Source organism: Lonchura striata, chromosome 1A, assembly GCF_050655825.1.
Source record: "Lonchura striata isolate lonStrDom1 chromosome 1A, ASM5065582v1, whole genome shotgun sequence".
Lineage (NCBI taxonomy): Eukaryota > Metazoa > Chordata > Aves > Passeriformes > Estrildidae > Lonchura > Lonchura striata.
This window is the reverse complement of record NC_140741.1, coordinates 71,229,876-71,241,656: the sequence shown is the minus strand read 5'-3', so window position 1 is coordinate 71,241,656 and position 11,781 is coordinate 71,229,876. Positions and strand designations below refer to the sequence as shown.

At 40.0% G+C, this 11,781-nt stretch overlaps 1 protein-coding gene across 6 annotated transcripts in view; it reads left to right on the top strand.

The window, feature by feature from the left end:
* Window positions 1-279: 279 nt before the first annotated feature.
* The window catches only part of CELF2 (CUGBP Elav-like family member 2), a 547,425-nt gene continuing 535,923 nt past the window's right edge, over window positions 280-11,781 (top strand). For 3 of the 6 annotated variants that reach the window (XM_021530962.4, XM_021530961.4, XM_031506833.3), the window contains exons 1-2: window positions 280-418; window positions 682-746. The gene's annotated coding sequence lies outside the window, so the exon portion shown is untranslated. The other 3 variants (XM_077783683.2, XM_085568362.1, XM_021530959.4) reach the window with 1 other exon arrangement.

Genomic DNA, 11,781 nt, shown 5'->3' with positions numbered 1-11,781 from the left:
TACTGCTTTCTGTCGACATATTTTCCTGACTTTCAATTCAGATAAGAATTTTTGTGCAAGGTGTTACGGGGAGGGCTGACTGCATCCCTGCAAAGTGCAACACAGTAAGGGACTGTGTATATTCTCCACATACCATACTATTAAAATCAATCTGTTCAGGTTAGTTTCCATTCTGAGGAGAGCTGAGAAACACAACCACCAGTTTCCGTCACGTGCCGCGCCGCATCAATTAAAAATAAATTACATTTCATGCAAAGAACCTAACTTAAAAATCTCAGCAAACAACAACAGAACCTTTTCACTAATGATTTTCAGTCATCAGAAGTGGAGAGAGACTCAGACAGCAGACAGCATGGTCCCAGCATGCTTTTTGCCTTTTTTTTTGTTTGCACAGTAGCTGTCAGTTGCAGCCCTGCAGGTAGTAGAACCCAGTGGGAAGAGGGGCGGGACAGAGCGATGCTGCCTGAACTGACAGCAAATTTAAATTACTGAGCTTTCTTTTGCTTTTTTTCTTTCTTTGAGTGCCCTTTCCTTTTTTTTTTTTTCTCTCTCTTTTCTCGGTTTTTTGTTGTGGTTTTTTTGGTATTTTTCTACTCTGCGACAAACTGAAAAGATTCGAGCACACACTAATTTAACAACCCTGCTTCGTCGTCTTCTTTTTTTTCCCCCTTCTGCTTCCAGGATAATTAAAAGAGAAACCTGTAAAGGCAACGTTCCTTCAAGCAAGTTGGTGCTGTAACGTGCTGGTAAGATGAATTTAATTTATTTTTTTTTCTTTCCTCATATTTTCTTTTCCTTTTTTGGAGCTGAAAAGCTTTTGTATATCTAATGCAGTCATAAGTGTGGTTCCCCTGCTGTGGAGGGTTAGGAGGTAATGAAAAGGTGCAACGGCTTGATATGTGACCTTCTCCTATTACTTAAAATGGGGAATAACAGCTTTCGTGTCTGTCCTCATGATGCTTTTCTCTCTATGAATTGACTATTTGCTCAACAGAAGAGATGCTGTGATTGTCGCACTATGACAATGAGGACTTGATTGTTTTTTGGTTACTGTTCCATGCTCCTATCAGAACAGATACTTGAGCTGGGGGGGTTGTGTTTGTGATTTTTTTTTCCCTCTGAACGTTGCCTGAAGCACTGATACGACAGGGGGGTGGAGATGGGGGTGGAGGAGATGGTCTTGGGTATCATCCTGCCTGTTCAGCTGTTTACTAGGTAGAGAAGTGCAACAGTGAAACTTTTTTTTAAATAAATAAATATTTTTCTATCTTCATCAAGTGGGGTCGGTGTATCCAGGATTTATTGTTGTCAGATGCTGGGTAAAGTTCTTGCTGTCCCTTGCATTTTTCCTCTGAAGAAGGGAGGAAGGGGTGTTTCACTCCATACCTTGTCATACCATTGTAGTAGCTAATTGCAAGAAGCTGACAAACTTTGAGATGAAATACCAGGCGTTGCTTTTGTAAGGAATGAGTTTGATGCTGTGGATCAGCTCCTATGAATACCAGCCTGCCACATACAATCAAATCTGTACTATACACGTTACATTCCTGACTTGCAAGTACCCTGATTTCCAAGGTCTCCTTTCTAGTCTTTTTCTGGTACTAGCACATTTTCTCCTTTTTTCTTTTTTTAGCAAATGAGATGTGCTTTGCTTTGTGTTTAAGCTTAGAAAACTTAAACGATGGTGTGTTTTTCTCAGGCTTTCTGAATGTAGTTCTGCCCGGTATTGAATGCTACAACATCTACTGAAACCAACAGGAAGACTGAGCTGGTCATGTATTTAAGAGAAAATTGCTGAGTACTGGCAGGACTGGATCTTATAATTGCTGAAGTATCTCTGTTTTCTCAACTGCAATTAATTCTTGTTGCACTTTAGGCTGGATCCTGTAGCTTTTACTGCAGTATTCAGAATAAGCACTATTCTTACACTTAGTTGTTGTTTTGTGGTCACACTGATGAAAACTTTTTGAAGTAGGATGGGGATTTTAGGAGAAATTGAATAGAGTTAGGAAACCAGTGTGATTTAGTCCTCTATCTCCTTGAAAGCTCTTTTCCTTAATTTCATTCAAAGAAACTAATAATCTGCACATTGATACATTAGACTTTCCAGATTTAAAAGTCTGTGTTGCCAAATGCATATTGTTATATCATGAGAGAAGTTGTGCAAGGAGGGTGAAGAGGAGCAATGGGATTGAACACAAAGTCCTTTCTGTGTTGCTGGAGAGGGGGAGAGGATGTGCCAGTGCCATATGGAAAATCACATCCTCTCACAGAAACTTTGTTAGGGCAGAGAGTTAAGGGTGCTGCACTTGCACAAGCTCATCACTCCCTATTTCAGTCTCAGTTTCAAGCACTGCAATACTTTTCTGAAGGTTTACTTTGCTTATGCAGAAAATACTGTTGGCTTGGGAAATGAGGGCGTTGGAGCTCCCACATCTTGCTTCTGCCCTGAAAACTTGCCTTCCCCCACACCAACATCAAGGTCTGCAAGGCCCAGAAAATTAGGCTTTGTCCCTTGTAATCCTAAACTCCCATCCATTTATAACCAGAGAAGAAAAGGGTTGAATTAAGTGTTCTTGTTATGGAAATAAGTTTTTATTCAATCAGTATCAACTGACAGTTAGAAGCGTATCTGATGTAATATGAATAAACTGTAGGCTGTTGTCGGTAAATTATGCATTTATAGTCTCACATTCTCCTAGAAACAGTGCTTTTACAATGCTCAAGTGGCCCAATGGGGTGAAACAACTACCAATACTCTCATCTGAGCTTCCTAATCAGCCAAAGTCATGAGAAGTCCATGGTGGTTGGTTCCCACTGTCCATGGTGGGCATCTCAGCTGTGGGTGAGGCTGCAGGGAGGAAAGTCGGAGTTTAGCCAGGGGTCTTTGGTCACACAGGTGATGTCAAAATTACTGTTATGAGGCAACATGAAAACATATGCTGAGTAGAGATGCTGAGTTTTGTGGCAAGAATGGATTCCTAAATTCTTAAGCTACAGCAAAGTTGATACCTGTGCATTTAACTAAAAAAATCCACCCTAACCCAATCTACTGGTCTACATCCTCTTTGAATGTAGTCTTTAAATATATATTTTTTTAATTAATCTGTGCACTTTAAATTGATGTTGGCTTCCAGCAATACTGTCCCCTATTCAGTGCCTAGAAATTTCTAGTTGAATGCAACTGCTTTCATTGTAACAAAAAAAGAAAAGCAAGCCAGAAAACTTGCTGTAATTTCCTGTCAGTAACCGAGAAATAAGAAAACACTAGGCTAATAAAAATGATAATCTGAGTTTACAACTGTTAACAAGATTCCTGAATAGAAATGGTGCTATTATACACAAAGAATTTCTATCATCACTGGAGGAATGTAATATAAAATTATGAAGTTTATTATGAGGGTCCTGTCAACCAATCAGAAATCAACCCATAATCTTACTTGTGAAATACCATAAGTTTTAGCATCTTCCTCCCCTCCTACTAATAAAATATTAAAGAAATTTTATAATTAGAAACTTTGATAGCATAACTGTGAATTTCATTTACAGCAAAAAGCTAGCATAATTCTGTATTTCTTCCACATCTCTAACGTTCCATATAAAGTCATTGCAAGTCTGAGTCGCACACAGCAGGTAAAATTAAGGTAAATCACAGACTTGCCATGGGCAATAATGATGGGATTTCATCAGTCGCTTTCTCCTGGGAGAAGACAAATTCCCAGATTTTTCTCAGGACTCTGAAGAATTGCGAAAGAATGTCATAGCACCTCCACCCCTGAACAAGATTACTTGTTAGCATTACATTTCTGGTCAACTCAATTCAAGTGTGATAGAATCTCAGTAAAATTCTTAGATTTAAACCATTGCAAATTATTCCATTTCATCCTAGGAGTAAAAGACTCTTAGATTTCTTTTCTAACTGCAAATGATTTATGTCATTGTAAGGGGCTTGCTCTATTTCCATTTGATTTAACATATTAGCCATGGTCTTTCAGCAAGAACCACTCTTGCAAGAGCCCTGTACGTAGGCTCAGAGTGACCCCGAGTCTCTGATCCTCCCCCACTACCTGATTGATAACATATTGAGCTACCACCTGCCTAAACACACTTCTCCCACAAGTCTGGCAGCCAGTCACAAGTCCTTCATCTCCTTGTGATGTGCACATGGCTCACTTCAGAGTCCTTGGGGCTCCTAACCCTGTGTAGAGTACAGAGAACCCTAAAAATAATCTAAAACCTCCTTATGACTCTCATCACCCCAAGGCAATAGTGATCACAGTATTTATCTGATCACTAGATAAGAATTAAGAATATAAATATTTTATCTATTAAGGTAAACAGTAAAATAGCAAGAGCAAGAGCAAGAAGGAAACAAAGAGAAAAGAGAACTAGAAGCCCAGAGAGTTCATTTCTAGACCATAATTATCATCACACAAAGCCTTCCTGGGGTTGTTTTGCATGTCCCATGGCCTGATAACTCAGTTCCTGCCCTGATGTGCTCTGAACTCTTAAAGCCACATCTTTCCTACTCACATTTTTAAAGACATGTATTGTCATCTTTCTTGAGAACAGCAACAAAGTGGGAGCAACCCAAAAGTTCTGTATATTTTTTTTTAATTTGCCGTCTCAGTCTGGAACCTCCAACTGCCTCTGTATTATCCAAAAAGGTGATTGTTCTCTGTCCGTGACATTTGAGCACCAAATCATCTGATTCATCTCATTCAAATTTTGGTGCCTATATTGTAGACACCGATATGTGAGTGATCCACCTCTGGATCTCATTACAGTCAGAAAAACAACCAGGTGCTTTTTTAACATCTGTTTCCTTACAATCCCATGGAAAGATGTCATATTCAAAACTCAGACCATTTCATTTCCTCTCCTCCGCAAATTTTCTCAACTGTTGCCTTACTTTAGACAGCTCTTGTAATTACTTAATGAAGACAGAGAACTTAAAACTCCATAAATTACATACATTGAAAAACTATTGACTTATCAAGCCTCATAAACCTGGCAGTGGGCTTCAAACAAGGCTGATCCTCGTGCAGTTAGGACTGGATTGCATAGGCATGTCCATACATCACTGACATAGTGTCACTCATATATATCATTAGTCCTCCAGGGCTGCTGGGGGGAAGCTGTCACAAGTGCATTCCAAGCAATGCGTTTAGTGTCTAATTAATCTTGTTCCTTGTGGTTAATTTTATTAGGCTGAACTGATCTAGTGAAAGGAGGTGCTGTGATTGGTTTATTTGTTCTACTTAGTAGGCCAGTGGCATTTAAAAGTCATGCTTCAATGCTATAAAAAATCCCAAACTCAGGAAACTCCATGAATGTAATGAAGTCTACCTATTTTAGGCACCAGTATCATAATGAGTTGATCTTCCTGATGTAAATTTTCTTATCCAGAGGACACTTTGTGTGCTTGAAAGCTTTCAGACTGAAACTTTGTCTTCCTACATTTTTAGAGCTAAAGCTGTATTAAGAGTGTAAAAATTGTGTTCTGCAGAGCAACCCCCATTTCCCAAAGGTACTTCACACCTTCAGCACACCTGGCCATCTCTGGAGGGTTTTTTTGTGTCCTCTTGGCCCTGTGCTGGCCCCATGCAATTGTTTTCATGTCCAAGTCCATGGTAAGTGACATGAGGGTCTGTGGGTAATGCTGATGGGTCACAGCCCACCTGAGCAGAGGGTTAAAATGGTCTGAGGGATGCAGCACCAGAGCAGCCTTGCTTGCAGAGGAAATGATACCCAAGGATGACCACAATCAGCATCACTCAGGTTTATATTCAAGGAAAATCTAGTTAATTTAAAAGGCAAATGTGTCAGCACATAAATATATATTAATATGTATATAAGAACATGGTGTTGGTAATGACAAAGTTTTGGGTTCAATCCCTGTATGGGCCATAAACTTATGAGCCTAACTTGATGGTATTTGTGGGTCCCTTACAACTCAGAATATTCTGTAATTCTGTGGTTCTATGATATGAACTCATAGTATGGCTGTTGGACACATAAAACCTCATTAGACAGATGAGACATTCAGCAATAGGAACACACTCTACTGTCAGAAAAAGGTCTCCCTTTCGGATTCATTCCTTTCTTCACGTAGATAACCTTCAGCATCTTAAAGATTAAATGTAGGCTTGGTTTAAGTCAGAGACACTGGATTTTGCCATTCATTTAAGCATAAAATATTTGACTGTCCACTCAGTTGTTGATCCACTTCTCAATATGGTGTTATTCAGTCAAGGTAGGTTGGGCTTTATAATCGTGGAGGTATTTTTCAACCTTAATGATCCTATGATCATCACACATGGCTGAGATAGCTGTAATCTGAACCTGAACTCTGAAATGGGAGTGGCTAGATATTGAAGCCAGCAGAAAATATGTTATGATGCACTTGAACCGCTCACATAATAACAGAGCTCTGAATGCAGGATTGGGTCTCTGACACATTTGCTTTTCCAATGATTAATGTATAAACTCTGTACCAGCTACTAACACAGTGAGCAGTCCAGAGGGCCCGTGGACTGCATTTTGGATAACAAGAGACAGAAGTATCAATTAATAGTGGCTCTTAATCAATCTGATGCAGTTGATGTTTTCCATGGGCGCTCCATTAACAAGCAGCTCGCGGCTCTACCAACACCTTTCTTTCCCTGCACTCTAAGTCCCTGAATTATGAAGGACATGTGCATACTAAATGAAGCTTTTGCACTCAAGAGCAAAGGCTGCCTATCCAGTATCACAAAGTAAGAGACCACATTCACAGGACATTAAAGGATGGGTACTCTTGCCGAACAGGTTTACACATTTAAGCCTTGATCCTGCAAGGACTTATACACATGCTTAACCTTACACACTGCGAATGAAATCCTGGGCCTCTCAAAATCAATGACAAAAGTCCACTGACTTCAAAGGGCCACTCTGTGAATAGCCTTTTTGGTTTCAGTGCAGCCACACAGCGTGCAGAAGCGTGTGAGCTGATCTCCCCAGCCCTGCGTGCTTGTGTGAAGTCTTAAGAGATTGAGTGAGCTGCTAAGTGTATCTTGCAGAGCACTTCTGTCTCACAACAAACTATAGGCATTCAAAGATGTTTTCTTGTTTTATCTGTGCTCTTTACGAGTTTTGCCCAAACCCTGTGGTAAAACTTGCTGAAGGAGTCTGTGAGCAATCCATAATGCAATTCCCTCCCTGGCTAGTATTGCATTCTGAGCAGTTTGTTTTCTTTACTTTCCAAGAGATACAATCCCTTGAGTGAGGTGATTATGTTGGAATCACATCTTTCTTTTCTAAAGAAAATAATCTATAACACACATGATTTTATAGGAAATCTGGGAAATATCTGCTGAAATGACTTACAGGTCAAAAAAAAAATAGTGTATGAATTTGTACAGGATTCAACTGCTGGTTTTCATCTGCTTTGGTAATTGAGATACCTTCTTGCAAAATCTTACGTCTGTCTCAGGATCTGTTGGAGATCAGAAACTCAGTCCTGGGTCTCTCTCAGTGTATAAATCTCTCCTCAGGCAGTGGTTTCCCTCGACTCATTGTGGAGTCCTGAGGAGTTGGGTGAAATGTTCAGGAGAATGGAAAGTGGTATCAGCCCCATTTTTCACCACAGATCCCTTTCCAAAGGAGGTTAACTCAATGATCCAATGATGCTGCACAACCCTCTGGTTCAGGGACTGGTAAATTATGCTCCCAACCTCCACAGTGGCTGAGGTACTGGAGCTGGGGGGTTTTGAGCTGTCCTGAGTAGCACCAAGGTATCTCATCTCCAATAACAGAGCTCATGCTGGAAAATGCAGATCCTGTGAGTGAAACAGCTGTGCTGGTGTGCAGATGCACCAATGCACCCTGCACGTGCCTGGGACTAGAGAGGTTTTGCCCATCATCTCCCTAAGCCTGCAGAAAGATTTGTGAGGACAGTATGTGTACTGTAACAAGGAGCAAGGGTTAAGAAAATATATTTATAAAGTTTTTCATCCCAGTTATGCTTTAGGATAAGCCTGCGTTAGCATTTGTGTAAGCCAAATTACCTCTTCTCACCTAAATTAGTGGCAGTCATTTGAGAAGGAGAGTAGGCTGGGTGAGCTCAGCGAAGCAACTTTTTTCTCTTTCAGCATTTTCTTCTGACACGTTTCATTGCTCTAGCAGAAAAAAAAAAATCTCGAGACTTCACTCTTTTTTTTGGCTTTTACTGTAAAGGTATTTTAATTTTATCTTCATCGTGCTTCTGTAATGGGCTTTACACATTCCCAGCAAAGTCCTGTGTGAAATTCTTAACCACAGAGATTACAGAAATTTACTGCTTCACTGGCGTGGTCAAGTTGCCACAAAATTGCATTTGTTAATGTAGCTGTGAAAACACATGGCACCTGCCATCTCTGAGCATAAGGGTTTTAAATATGGCTTGGAAGAATTTAAGGATGCCTGTAAAATGGGGCTTGGCCGTGTCAGTTTAGCTTTAGGAAGGAGACTGTGCTATAAAATACTCACCCATAATTGGACACAAGTGACAGCTTTACTTAACTAGTGTTCACAAATGAAGGAGCAATGAAAATGTTCTGCCTTTCTCACCCCAGAAGAATGACCACAGCAGATGTTAATACCGTTGAGAATGGCTTTATTGTAGCTACAGGTGAGACAAATGGAGGATTTATGAGTCTGGGGATTGAGGGAAGGGGAGGAAGGGTGAAAGTCCAATATTGTTCCACAGAAATGCAATGTCCATTTCACAGCACACACAGTGCACTAAAGCAGAGGCTTTTCTGTGTCCGTGAATTCGTGAGCATGCCGGGTTTTTCTGTTTGTTTTTAAGTACCCAATACCCAGAATCACAAACTGAACATGATTCTGCTGTTTATTTCCTTATGTTCTACCCTGTATCCATTTAAGTTGATGGCAAATCTCTAACTTAATTGATAATACGATGTAATCAATGGCTCAAAGTCTGGGAACTCAGTGACCCGTGGAAGTGTAAACAAGAGACAACGTTGTTTCTCTGATGAAAGTCCTGAGAGGAGGCTTGGCCCAGCATCTGCTGGATCCTTTCTGTTGATTTTAATGAGCTTACAAATGGTCCCTAACATAATGTGCATTCAATAGAAATCAGCATTGGTTTTTCAGGCACTGATCCAGTAAAGCCCTTAATTATGTGCTTAAGATTATGGTATGGGAATAGTCCCATAGAAGCCACTGCAACCACAGAAATGTTTTAAGCTCAGCAAGTAAGAAAATGTTTTGTTGCTGGAGTATCATCACATTTTTTTCCAGTCAGTGGCCTCTGCCAAGAAAACTAAAAAATTCTGTTTCTAGAAATCCAGCAACATGAGATGCCATAAATGCAGTGATATTCTGATTTCTATCCTTTTTTTTTTTTTAGCTGCTTTATATTCCTTTATGCCCAGATATAGCAAAGCACTTAACTGCAGTTGTGACATGAATAGGAGTGCTTGCATCTTGAAACTCAAAGCTCCCTCCCCTTTTAGATTCAGGCTATGCTCACACGTGGTGCTGCTGTCTGTTGTCAGCCCCAGTTCTAGATAGGATGATGTTTTTAAATTTATAAACGCTAAAGCTGCAGTATAAGCAGGAAAATATTCTCCTCTGTATTTAAAGTAAGTTCTGGTGGTTACCCCAAACTCTGTAGCCAGGCTGTTTTTTAGAAGAGCTGCTTAAATGCAGTTTGAGCTTTTGTGCCATGTGGAGCATATATTTTTTAACTGCTTCACTTCAGCTCATCGCACCTCACTAGAGGGGACTGCATTTCTGCATCCTCTTGTTTTCATGAAGTCTCTTGATATTCACCAGGATTTTTTCAGGTAATGCTGCATACAGCAAACAGAGCCTGTGGTGTTTCCAAAAGTTTCCTGCTGTCAGAAGCATTAGGGCCAAATTGAAAATATTGGTTTGGGAGAATGTAATCTTTTCAGCACAGGCTCTGGTCAGCTTGGCTGTGTGCAGTGCCAGTGCCCAATAGTAATGATGTCCAGGCACAGGGCCAGATGCTAAAACTGCCCCCAGAGTGAATATACTCACACTCTGTGAGAGAAGCAGTAAAGTATTCTTGTTTTCTGGCCAGCAACATCACTTCCCAGGAGGATAACTTTTGCCAGGAGTATGAATAAGCTGCATTGAGGCTATGCCTTACAGCAACTGCTGCATCAGGGACTGCTAAGTAACTCATAAATAAGCAGTCCCTGCTGCCCCCCAATTCCAGTATCCAGCTTCAGAAAGTTCTTATGCAGATCCAAGTAAAGGCTTGCACAGTGGCCTCGGTGGGCTCTGAGAAGTGCCAAAGCAGAGGTGGCTACTTTCCATCTCCTGCTCCTTCGACTGGCCATAATTTTTCTGGCAAGCACAAATATGCAGAGCCTAGAAGGATTTGGCTTCTATTCTTCAGCTCATATTCATCATGTGGGTTGCTCCAGTGAAGTTATGAAGCCAGGAGCTCCTGTTATGGTAGGATAAAGACTCCACCACAGCTGAAATCTTTATTAGCAAATTAATTTTGAATAAACACTGGAAAAATAGGCACACTTTAATAAACTCAGCAACTATCTTCTTTTGGGCACACAAGTGTATTTATACCCACAACAGAACTACATTAAAATGTAGGGGTTTTTACATTAGTGCTCATTTTCAGTTTTCTTGAGAACAACTTCAGTTCCACTCACATAGGCATGCCAAACCTTCTGCTGATATAAATCAGAGTGATCCCTTGAAGTCTGGTGAGCATCTGCCTCAGAATGGCAAATAATAGCCTCTAGAGCCCCACTAATCATTGAGAGTGATAGAAGTTACTGATTCAACATGTACAACTTTTTAACACCACACAGACAAAATCATTTCAGGCAGGAATTCCTACACTAGGGATAACCATATTTCATAAGGAGGAATTTTTGTATTCTTGCAGCAAAGCACCCCATTTTGGTTTAAAAGGTGTAAAAATTGCTTACAAGGATGCAGCAGTTCTAAGTTTTATGCAGACAGGTAGTAACAGATATAATAAAGAATATGAGCACTTAGACATCTAAAATGTTCAATACTGTGTCCCTGCATGAGACATTCCCCAGTTCTGACTGCTGACATAAAATGATCCAGCTCCTGCTTCTTTGCAGCGGAATCAAGAACTCTGATTTCAAATAAGCCAATAAAGTGATGTTCTGGAAGGCCATACCCTGCCCTTGTACTCCTTTTCTTCAGTTACATTTTTCTTGCTTTTCAGGTTATTTCATAATTTATTGCACAGATATCTTATTTTGGAAAAAGATGGAAATATCAGCTGGTGTGTTTATCTAAGAAAAATCTGTATAATTTAGACAAGGATAATCAACCTCCTCTGTATACAAAGACAATTTGAGCACCATAAACCAGAAAAACATTGTCACAGTTTAAATTTCTTTATGTTCTTCTCCCCCATCAGGATAAGAATATACTTTTATCATGTAGCCACTTATCTTTGGTTGAATACAAGACTGAGCATACAGAAGCAGTTATTTTTTTCTGGTATTTCCAGTCAGCTTCATACCTCAAATTATTAAAAACCTCTGGGAAGTCTTTCTCATGAAGTGTGATTCACAAATTGTATGAGTTAGTCTTCAAAGATTTTATTAAAATAAAAATGGAAGTCTATGACCCTTACTAGTGGTTTGTCTTATATAAATGTATTTCTCTGCTTGACTTTCACAAAATACATTATGACAGAATAAATGACATTGGAGCAGGACAGGAAACACTTCAAAAGGAACTAATTTTCACATGCTGCAA